Source organism: Hermetia illucens, chromosome 1 (assembly GCF_905115235.1).
Source record: "Hermetia illucens chromosome 1, iHerIll2.2.curated.20191125, whole genome shotgun sequence".
NCBI lineage: Eukaryota > Metazoa > Arthropoda > Insecta > Diptera > Stratiomyidae > Hermetia > Hermetia illucens.
Genome location: NC_051849.1, coordinates 66,805,414 through 66,817,295, shown reverse-complemented (window position 1 = coordinate 66,817,295; position 11,882 = coordinate 66,805,414).

Here is an 11,882-nt window from a genome sequence, read left to right as displayed (position 1 = left end):
ACTATGACCCGCGAAAAAGTGTAACAGGTCTCGTTCTCAGAACCTATCCAATCGAAAAATTTGAAAAAAAATCACAGTGGTGTATCTAAGCGAAATCTAGGCCCCAAAATACATTCTTCATCTGCCCTGGGCAGATTAAGTTAATAATAGTATATTTCAATATTTTAGAAATATAACCGGAAAGCCCCTATAATATCATTCTGGAAGGACAAAATTTGGCATAAGTATAAAGAATTGGCATGAGGCATTACTTTGAGGAAGTTTGAAGGAAACCCAACTATTATTAACAAAGCTATAGAAGGTGAAACTTTTACAAATTTGTTTAAATTTCGTGCATTCTAAAACATATATGACGTCATAATCACATATCACTTCAATGCCCCACCAAAGTGAGCTCATAAAGGGGGGGTCGCAGGGAGACATTTTGTTCTACTTTTTGCAATCAATTATATATCAATATAATTTACTCGAGACATACATACTTATGTATATATTTATATGTATTTTGTAATGAAATTGGAAAATAGGATGCTCAAATGACCATCCTGAGTGGCCGAAGATGACCACGAGGGAAGAGTCATGCCAAAAGTTTAAAGAAATTGGCTGAGTTACCGTGAAGGTCTGCCCGCAAATATTGAAGCTCGCTTCAAAGCGCCCCGTTGACACGTTCTTGTGCGCCTCTGTGCTAGCCAAGCTTGGGAATATGGGGGCGTGTTAATCCAACCATCAATTATATAAATAAAATATATATATAAATTCAGAGAAGCAACAAGAAGAGAAAACAGAAAAACCCGCCAATTTTTAAAAGGGGAATCCAGTAAAGAATGTAAATAATAAATAATAAAATTATACTTATAATCATAAATACAATCCATATTGGATCTGGACCTTGAAGTGTGTTAGAGCATTTCATTCAACACCGTAACGATACACTACAGTACACTGTAGGAGGTAATGTGGTGAGCATTGCGCTCGCCCGAGATTATTACCCTGATTTGACTCAGGTACTCATTCACAGCTGAGTCGACTGGTATCCGACGTCAAATCACGATACAAATCTCACTGCCACCAGTGAGATTTGAACCGCAACCTTCCTCCCGCAGCTATCCGGACAAATAACTCAAAAATTTATAAGATCTAAAAACTTAAAAATGAATAATAAATAATAAAATTAAAAGGGAAATAAAAAAAATTACGGTTCTACCCAGAGCTCTGCGTGTTGACATTCATGTTTATTTCTACAGATAAGAATAGGTAGGTTAAGGAAAAGATTTATAATATCCAGAAACCAATAGATGCACCGGACAGAAATTGGAAGGATGAACAAGTTAAATACTGGTCTAATATTGGCGCAGACTCAGCATGTGGATTTTCCGGTGAAAAATAACTAATACTGATGAATGGCGATAGCTGCCGTTCACTGTACATTACAGTCACAATATTCAAGGGAAATTCATTAATTTCTTTGAAATTCCGGTCATGCACGCGCTATTGGTGGACGACTCGATTATCAGACCGAGTGAAAAAGTCCCCAAGTTATTGAGTGGGCACGGAGGCGTTTAAATACTTAATACATTTATCTACACCCGGGCAATGATACAGTCCGGCCAATACTCCTTCGTGAATAGTACTTCTTCGGAATCGTGTACAATTCACCAAAAATCCAAGAGAAAACCAGCAAAAACACTTGGAGTCGAAAGCTAGCACAGCGTCTCCTCTACGGTGAACGCAAAACTCTTCCCAAACGCACACAGTTTCAAGCAAAACTGTTGCAGGAAAGCAACTCAACACAACTACTCGGTGGCTAACTTTGCACATTTTAGGCTATTCAATCCACGAAAATTCGGACAAAACTGCACGAAGCAATTAAATACGGAAAATCCTATGAGCTACAGTTTTCTTTTCTTGTTTCAGACAAATCTTCCTTGATTGAAAAAAAAAAGAAAATTGTGGCAAACTATAGGCACTCTTCCCATTCGATGTGAATCCAGTTTTACCGGACGTTAGCGGCTCCGATCCGCGCGGACATTATTCACCGCAAACGGTCCTTCTATTCAGTAAAAATCAGAGTGCATTTCCACGAAAAAAATCATCGAGCCGAAGCATCAGCTTTCGGTATTCCGGTTGTTTATTTTTCCATTAAGGGAAATTGCACTGCATCCTAAAAGAACTATTGTGCCCCTTTACTAGGTACAGTACACCTACAAATTATAGTATGTCGTTTAAACCGGTCGAAACTTTATTATGTTCCCAAGGTGTTTTAATTTGACATCTGGTATTAAGTATTCCCCCAGGTGAACCTACTTTGCGCAAGTGCTTGGTGCTTGGTGATGTTTGGTGCGTGGTGAGGTTTAAACAATCTTTCGAGCGCTTGGGTTCGTATCTCCCAATGATAAAGAAGATCTAGCCTATAGGTTCAGATTTTTCCTGACTGGTCTACTGGTTCGGATTTCAGTCACGCTTTTTTAGAGTTTTAGATTCAAGGGGATGTGCGTGGCATATTGAGACATTATCATTTCCTGCTTCAATGTAAGTACTTCAGTAATATGCTCGGTATTTAGAAGGACCTTAGATGTAAGTTCGTCCTCTGCAGGACTGAGAGTTGACTTTTGAGTGTACTCACTATACATTTTTAGTAAGGTTTACGCAATCTCGCGAGTGTTTCGATTAATATGTTCCCAGAAGCTTTTTAGATTACTCCAGTCCTCGCAGACTCCGTTAGTATAGCTCCCTCCAATGCTCTTCTCTTCTTTGAGTTCGTAATTTCAGTGAAAGGTTCTCGTTCAACACTCGTTTCATCACTAGTATATCTGCATTCTAATCCTGTTTGGCCTGAAATCCAGAGTAACAAGACTTTATTCAATAAAGTCCGAATGTATTAAGTATATCAAGGTTCAAGGCAAAATTATACGTGATGGTTACTATCTTTATTGAATAAGAAACTAGAAACAATCTGCCGACTTTTTTAGAAAATTAAAACCATCTTATAAATTCGTTACTAATCGGCACCTCTTTGGCAAGATACAGATTATAATTTTGACCTCCACACAGTTTGGGGGACGATTGTGCATTGTCGCCAAGCAACAAAAGAATTTTTATGAAATTTATTATGCCTTAAATATCCCAAAAGAATTTATTAAGCTAAAGAAAAGAAACAGGCTTCATTTCGGATTCGTGGCTTTTCACCCGTCTGCGATGTTATTTACACATTTTTTTGGTGTTTTGAATAAAGTTTCCAATTCATACAATAACCAGCGAATTGATAAAATTAGTAAATTTGATTTTCGAAATTTAAATGCAATTTAAATGCAAAAGCTTTGCAAACCATAAAGACCTGGAAGGAAGTTTGAAGAGGGAATCAAAGCTACAGGTCATATTTCTGCTAAATATGTGCGAATATGGGTTGCGTTTTATTTGACTTCAAAAGTGGGGAGTAGGACATGGGGAAATTTATCAACTCCACCGGCTTCTTTTCGTCCAAATAATTCTACGCTTTTGATCCCTTTCAGTTCAATGTGGTGCCACCTACCATTGCTGATCCAAATGGTTCTGAGAGGTACGTCCTGAACAATGAGTGAAAAGGAGGTGGAGAAATGCGGTTAACAGAAAGTAATTGAGGAAGCGGTGATACAGGCGAATACAGAGATGAAATTTTGAGGCATTCTCAGCAAATAAAAGTCGTGGGTTTTCGTAGAAGGATGATGGTTTTCTTGGACGGTAAGTCATCAAATAAACAGAATCAAGTTTTCCAAAAGATGCATTTAGGAGGAGCAATCTTAAGATTAATTTATTAGTGAAATAAATAAATACGAAAGTTTAAAATGTTAAAGGCAAGTCAAACTGGCAATACGAGTAATGCAGTAAACGGTTTGATTTATGTGTTTATAATCCGGAAGCCGATTCTCATTCTATCTCAAATATGAGTCGTATGCACCCAATATAGGAAACTCACCTTTCACATTCAAACAGTTTGCGATTGTGATGATAATATATAGCACTTACCAAGGTTCCACCAAATGTCAAAAAGGTTAAGATCCCGATGGTCCAGAGAGAAAAATTGTGGTATATTGTGGAATTTTTTTTATCATAAAAATAATTAAGTTGGAAAACCGGAAGCTGGCGCCTCGGGTATAAAGGTTTTGTGTTCATCTTATGTCATAAAATTTGTACGCACAGTTTTCCATTTGTATATGGCTAAAACCCAAAATATTCCTTCATATTGTTTTTCAAACTACAAACAACATTACAACATTACAAACGTAGATATCATGCTCACCCTAAACAAACAAACATTGCCTATTACCGAATGCTGTATTCTATATTAATGTATATAAATTGATCGTACACATATTTTCGATTTACTTCGTGCATAAAAGTATCCATATGAACATATAAAGTACGTATAATGATACCGCTTGTTCATCGTACAAATATATCTAACTGAATTAGGCACATATAAATGCATACATATGTCTGTCTGTAGTAGTTGACATTGATGAAATGCAAGGAAATGCTTCCCTGCGACCTCCCATTCACGTGAGCTCACTGTATGTAGTATTGACGAAGTGATATGCATGTATGATGACGTCATACAAGTTTTAGAATGCACGAAATTAAATGTAAAAGTTTCAGCGTCTATAACTTTTTAATAATAGTTGGATAGCCCGGAAAGTTTATAAGGGCAATATCTATGGTAGAAAAAGGAGACGAGGCAGACCCTGCCTAATATGGAGCGATGGCGTAGGTCAGGATGCCAGACAGCTTTTAGGGATATCGAATCGGTGGACCTCGGCGCAAAACCGGGATGTCTGGAGTTCCTTACTGAGGCAGGCTTAGACCGGATACCCGTTGTTGCGCCGTTGATGATGATGATGATTTTTAAATTTTTAGTTATTTTATATTTTTAAACCATCATTTTAAATTTATTACTTAAATTCATTTATTCCTTCAAATCTTATTATTTATTATCTGCAGGCTTTATTGGATTCCTTTTTTTTTTAATTGGCGCTTGAATTGAATCTCAAGTCTTCAAGACTTTCCTCTTTTCTCCTCCTCCTTGACCCCGCAAACCCCTACACGTGAAGACATCCTCAAAATAACGCCGGAAGACGTAAAGGATAGGAGGGAACCTCATGGGCCGCGCCTCATTGAAAATCTGAAGCATAGGAAACAATGATTGAGGCTGTGATCAGTCGGGGATTTCCTCCCTCGATCGCGACACTCGGATCCGGAGACTCACGGCTCCACGCGCGCGGTCGAACCGTTTTTTTTATTTTTAAGGTTTAGCTCGCGTTCTGGTGTATCTCGTTAGGCCGTCGCGAATATCCTTGTTCATTGGGTTTACTTTTAGATCCAGTGCGGACTCACGCATCGGTATAGACACGTTGATTTTGTAAAAATGACACGTGAGGAATCGAAGCGCTCAAAAGGCCCCCCACATTCTCGAGCCTGGCTAGCACAGCGGCGTGCAAGAACTTATCAATTGAGCACTTTAATGGAGCTTCAGTATTGTGGGTAAACCTTCAAGGCCACTAAGCCACCCGAATCCACAACAAACCAGCACAAAAAGTTGTATATATATTTCTGACAAGGAGCAATGCATCCAATGCTAAAACGGCTGTAGAAACAAGAATATTGTAAATATCCTTTCAAAGATTTCACAGTATATTCTCAAAAAACTGCATTTTCGAAAACAAAAAAAAAAACGATTTCTTGAAAATTCTAGACCACTACTCTTAATATGCTAGATAATATGTGTGCCGATTGGGTTGAAGCCCAGATGAGTATGTCGATTAGTAGCACTCCTTCAGGGAATCCCCGCCATCTTTTGCACTGGGGTGTTAGGTGGCTGACTTTTATCATTGCTTCTATTGTGACCATCATATTAAAAATGGAAAGATAAGATTATTATATTATATTTATATTATATATAAAATTATTTCTCCTTGTTATCGGTGACGTTCTTCATGCTGGTCTGTCCGGAGGATGTGGAGGAATGTAATCGACGATGACATGACATCTTTCTTCAAACACTTCGACTATGGTGATGACATCTGCTTGCTCACCTACCAGGTCATGGACTTTAGTCAAATGGCTCTGGATTTGGAAAGAGAGGCAAGCAGAGTCGGATTGAAGATGAACACCAACAAACCAAGGTTATTAGTCTGACGGGTAATCGTACCCTTTCTATCTGCATTAATGGGCATAACATCGAAAGGGTTGATTTATTTGTATATCTACCGACGACGGCACCGAACTAGATGTAGTCCGATACATTAACAGCACTAGATCTGCTTTCGCGGCCCTGTCTAAAATCTGGAAATGCAGTTATCTCAGGACCAAGATCCAGTTGAGATTGTTCTGTGCTAGCCTTCTCTCTGTGTTGATATATGGGAGTAGCACATGCAAAGTGAACTCCACTATTACCCAAAAGCTCCAAGATTTCGCCAATATCTGCCTGCGCCGTATTATCGGAATACGCTGAACGGGTACTACCTCAAATGAACAACTTGGTCGACGCATAGGCTTGCCACTTGTATACGATGTGATAGGAAGATCGAAGTGGCAGTGGAAAGGTCACACATCAAGGAGAAGCGACAATTATATTTCGGGCTACGCCATGCGGTGGAATTCACTCTCCCAAGATGGCCAACGAATGGGTCGCCCCAGGAGCACTTGGTGCAGAATAATAAGGGAGAGTGCGAGCGTCTCGAGAAGGGGGGGGGGGAACTGAAGTGCATTCCAGGTAACCGCGATCGATGGCGCAAAGGTGTGGTTGACGCGCTATACCTCACGAAGGGGTGAAAGGCAACCATATATATACATATATATATGAGGTTTTTTTCAATCCTGTAACTGTAATGATATGAATGATTGGTTGATGGTCAAAAGACCATCTTGAGTAGCCGGAGATGAGCAAGAGTGGAGAGCTATGCCAAGAACCGAAAAGAAAAAGAAAGTTAGTAAATTGAACGTGAAGCCCGTAAATATTGAAGCTCCATCGAAGTATTCTATCGATACACGTTTGCTTAGCTCTATGTTCGGGAATGTGGGGGGACAGAATTTCAGAATTCAGAATTTCACGTGTCCTTAACCTATACATGTACCCGCAAATAACCATGGGACTTCGGGCGCATTTATTAAATGATTAACGCGCGAGCTAAACCTGGAATTGAAAACAAACTATAAAACTCCGGAGCCCAGTGCGGCAATCGAAAGGGGGGATCCACGATGGATCGCATCTTCAATCGATGCTTCTCCTACCTCAGATGTGCTATGAAGCGGGGCCTTTGAAGTTCTCTCCACGCCTAGGCATCCTCAGGCCATTGAAATTGGAGGATGTCCCCTAAGTAAAGTAAGATCTGCGGATTGAAAAGGAGGGGCGAATGGAAGTATCATCCTTAAGCCATTGAAATTGAAGGATGTCCCCTAAGTAATGTAAGATCTTCGGGTTGAAAAGGAGGAGCGAAAATGCAAGTCCTCAAAATGCAGGCATTTACTCAGCGGATGGCTCAAGTGGTTAGAGCGTTTGGCTGCCGTAGCGGACAGTCGCGGTTCAAATCTCACTGGTGGTTGACAACCCTACACGGAAAATCAAAGTTACGAAGCCACAACAGGAGCCTCTGATAGGATGGACTTTATAACGACGAACCCGACAACGACAACGGAATAACGATTTCCGCATTTTCTCATGGAGCGTGCCCTCCCTGCACAGAGATGGAGTTGCCAAGCAGCTAGTCGATACCACGTCCCAATATAGGACTGATGTAACAGTGTTGCAGGGACCGGTTTCCTTGCAAAGAGCCACTATACCATATATTATAGTGGCCATCCAGTAAACCATGTGCTCGGAGTAGGTTTCTTAGTCAGCGAAAAAATTAAACCTGCTGCTATCGACCTTGAAAATATAATCGAGAGGCTATGTACTCTGTGTTTGCGAGGCAAATTTAGAAATATAAGCCTCATTAACGTTCACGTCCCTACAGAGGAGACTGTAGATCCGGAGAAGGATACATTCTACGAAGCCTGCCAAAGATATGATATTAAAATCATACTGGGAGATTTCAGCAGACAATTAGGGACAGAGCTCGTATTCAGGCAATACGTCGACTCCCATAGCTTACATAAAAATACAAATGATAACGAACCGCGAATTATTCAGTTAGCAGTATCGCACGAAATGGTTGTTGGAAATACCTGGTTTGCGCAGAAAGCGGTCTACAAACATACATGGGCCTCTCCAGACGGAACCACTTTCAACCAAATTGACCGCGGGCTGATTGAACTCCGCCACCTCTCAGCCTTGGTGAATGCAGAGCATATAATAATAATAATCGTTTGCGCAACAATCGATATCGGATAAAGGCCTAGAAGTGTGTTAGAGCACTTCATTCAAGATCGTAACGGTACACTACAGGATTACAGCATCCTGTAGGAGACAATGTGGTCAGCATTGCGCTCGCCCGAGATTATTACCCTGATTTAATTCAGGTACTTATTCACAGCTGAATCCACTGATATATGACGTCAAATCATGATACAAATTCCTTGTCACCAGTGAGATTTGAACCGCGACCTTCCATACGACAGCCTTGCACTCTAACCACTCAGCTAACCGGACACAACATATAGGGGCCCAATTTAGACGGATCACTATCTCGTTGGCATAGTGCTCCGGGCTTGAATTACAACACTACCTACAAGCCCCTCTGACAATCAGGTGAGAGTGAATACTGAAGCCATCCACAACACAGCTCTCTGCAACACCTATAAGAGGGAAATGGATGCCGCAATAACCGCAGTCAACAGAGATCCTGGAGATGAAGCATCAACAAATGATCTTCACAACCACCTGAACAACGTTATCATTGATACGACCACAAACACACTTGGCCCCAGCCGCAAGAAAAGTCAGAAATGATGGTTTGACGATGAGCGTAAGCTAGCTACAAAACGGAAGAATGCTGCATACCAAGTAATGTTGCATTCTCAAAGAACGCGGGTACGCGCAGAGACCTACTAAGAACTCCGTCGAACGGAGAAGCGTCCGTGCAATCTACCGGCTTAGAAACCATAAGTCGCCAGGAGCCAATGGAATTACAGCCGAATTGGTTAATTATCGAGGCGACCAATTGCACAAAGTGGCTCATCAACTGGTGTTCAAGGTGTTGGGAGAGCGAATCAATGCCTGACGACTGGCAACGGGGCGTTATCTATCCCATACATAAAAAGGGGGATATCACTCAGTGCAGCAATTATAGAGGTATCACGTTGCTGAGTGTCAGCTATAAGATATTCTCCTCTATCTTGTTAGGTCGAATAGCCCCATGCGCCCAGAACATCATTGGTTCATACCAAAGAGGCTTCACTCCAGCATATCAGCAACAGATCAGATTTTCTCTCTGCGTTGGAAAAACTGTTGGAATATGGCCATCAGTTGCACCATCTTTTCATCGACTTTAAAGCCGCCTATGACAGCACAGCCAGGGTAAAACTGTACACGGCCATGAGAGAATTCGGTATCCCGATGAAATTGATAAGACTGACTAGGCTGACCCTGACCAATGTGCGAGGCTTGATAAAAGCAGCAGGATCATTCTCGAGACCATTCAAGATTAACAACGGTCTTAGACAAGGGATGCCCTATTCTGCGTCCTCTTTAACCTGGCCCTCGAGAAAGTGATCAGTGATGCTGAGGCACGATCCTCTTGGCCTATGCTGACGACATCGGTATCATAGGAAGAACGACCCGAGACGTACAAACTGCCTTCATCCAGATCGAGCAGGCGGCGATTGGTGCGAAATCTTGGGCTGCACATTAATGAAGGCAAGACGAAGTACATGGTGGCAACTTTAGCGCCAAAAACCAAAGAACGAACAACATTGAGTCGCACTGGTCAAATGAAAACATTAAAGATTGGGGACTACAACTTTGAGAACTTTGACAATTTCTCCTATCTAGGGTCGAAAATCACAACCGATAACAGGTATGACGATGAAATCCGCGCAGGGTTGTTGGCTGCCAACAGAGCCTATTTCAGCTTACAAAAACTGTTTCGATCGAAACGTCTCACCATAGAGTCAAAGCTCTTACTGGACAACACGATGATCTTGCCAGAATTTATGTATTCCTAGGAAACCTGGGTTCTTCGCAAAAAAATTGCAAACTCTTGGCCGCGTTCGAGAGAAGAATCGTCCGAAGAATTTTTAGCTCCCTACATAACCACGAAATCTATGTGGGTAAAATCCGGCTCAATAGGTTGCGTTGGGCAGGCACTTAATTCGTATGGATGAGGATGATCCAACTAGAAAAGTCTATAAGAGCAATATCTATGGTAGAAAAAGAAGACGAGGCAGACCCTGCCTGAGATGGAGCAATGGCGTAGGTCAGGACGCCAAACAGATTTTAGGGATATCGAATTGGTGGACCTCGACGCAAAACCGGGATGTCTGGAGTTCCTTATTAAGGCACTGGATACCGGTTGTTACGCCGTTGATGATGATGATGAAATTGCCCAAAGGGTTTAAAATGTTTGCTCGGATCATGATAATGGAGCCAATCAACACAACAGAGCGGAAACCAGAGAAAAATGGTGATTATGAGCAGTCACGATGGACGATAAATTTGGTTCATATTGATTTCATTTTCCAGGCGGCTTCGGATCACCATATGGGCCGTAAAAATCAAACGTCGGCCGAATTCGATAAGCTAGCACTCGAAACAGATTACCAAAGAGGAACTCGAGCAATTCAACGTCTCACCCTTGCAAACATCTTCACTATTATCCGAAATTGGGTCGTTTGTTTCCAAAACTTCACTAGCGCTTGCGCTGGCTTTCTTTTGAAAAGAAAAGATTGAATATTAAGAAATTCGTCACTACCGACGCTGAATAAAACCGTATTCGCCGCCACTCCAAACTCAAATCAATTTCGTTCCTAACAAATTCCCTCTCCAGCCATCATGCGTCTAACCAGCATTTACTCAACAGCGGTACCACTAGATTTGCCCTAGTCAGAAACAGGTGCATTTTGCATTTGATAATATGCAGTCTGAGGAAGCCTATGTGGAAGCAAGCGGTCAACGATCTCGAACTATTATTGCTATGTTAAAATTTGAGATATATTTGCATAATGAGTTTTTAGAGTTTTGGGGAAAGGTAGAGATACACATGTATTACAAAGGACGTAGAATTTTGAACGCGGAACTGGAAATCCCTGACCACTATCTGTGTGCCTAAGTTCTGTGATAGCTCCGCCCCTGCGGTTCTTTGCCAGTTCAAATGGAAGTAGGTGGAATTCTCAAACTTTCACTACAGGTCGCATTCATATTCCAAATCCTTAATGTCGAGAATCTGGGGATCCTCATCCTGCACACTAGTGATAGTCGCAGATAATGTTTCGGTAGAGTAATATTCTATACCGACTTTGCATGCATCTCAATTCTCACACCATCCCTCGCCCAGTCATCCACTCTATCCCAACCCAATACGCTTGCATTGATACAAGTATGTTTTACAAGCGAGGTCCAGTATTTATAAATAAAAGTATTCGTGTGAAAAAAGTTAATTGAGATTGCACAAAGTGTAAACAAGCAATTATACTGAAAGCAAAATTATTCTCCAACTTGCTTGCCCGTTGCAACTTTTTAATTTAGACACGCCCATTAAAAAGTTGCCTCCAGTCTTATTATCATTTGATTAATTGGAGTTAGCTTGCTCAATTATGAGATGCAAGAGACACGTTACCACGTCGTGTTGTGACTTGGTTACCTAACTCAGGAAAGAATAGAACGAGTAGTAGGTCTCCATGCTCCTTTGATCTTTCGAAGATCCTCCACCTGTAACAGGTCATTTTCCATTTGAATTGTTATTTAAATGCAGATT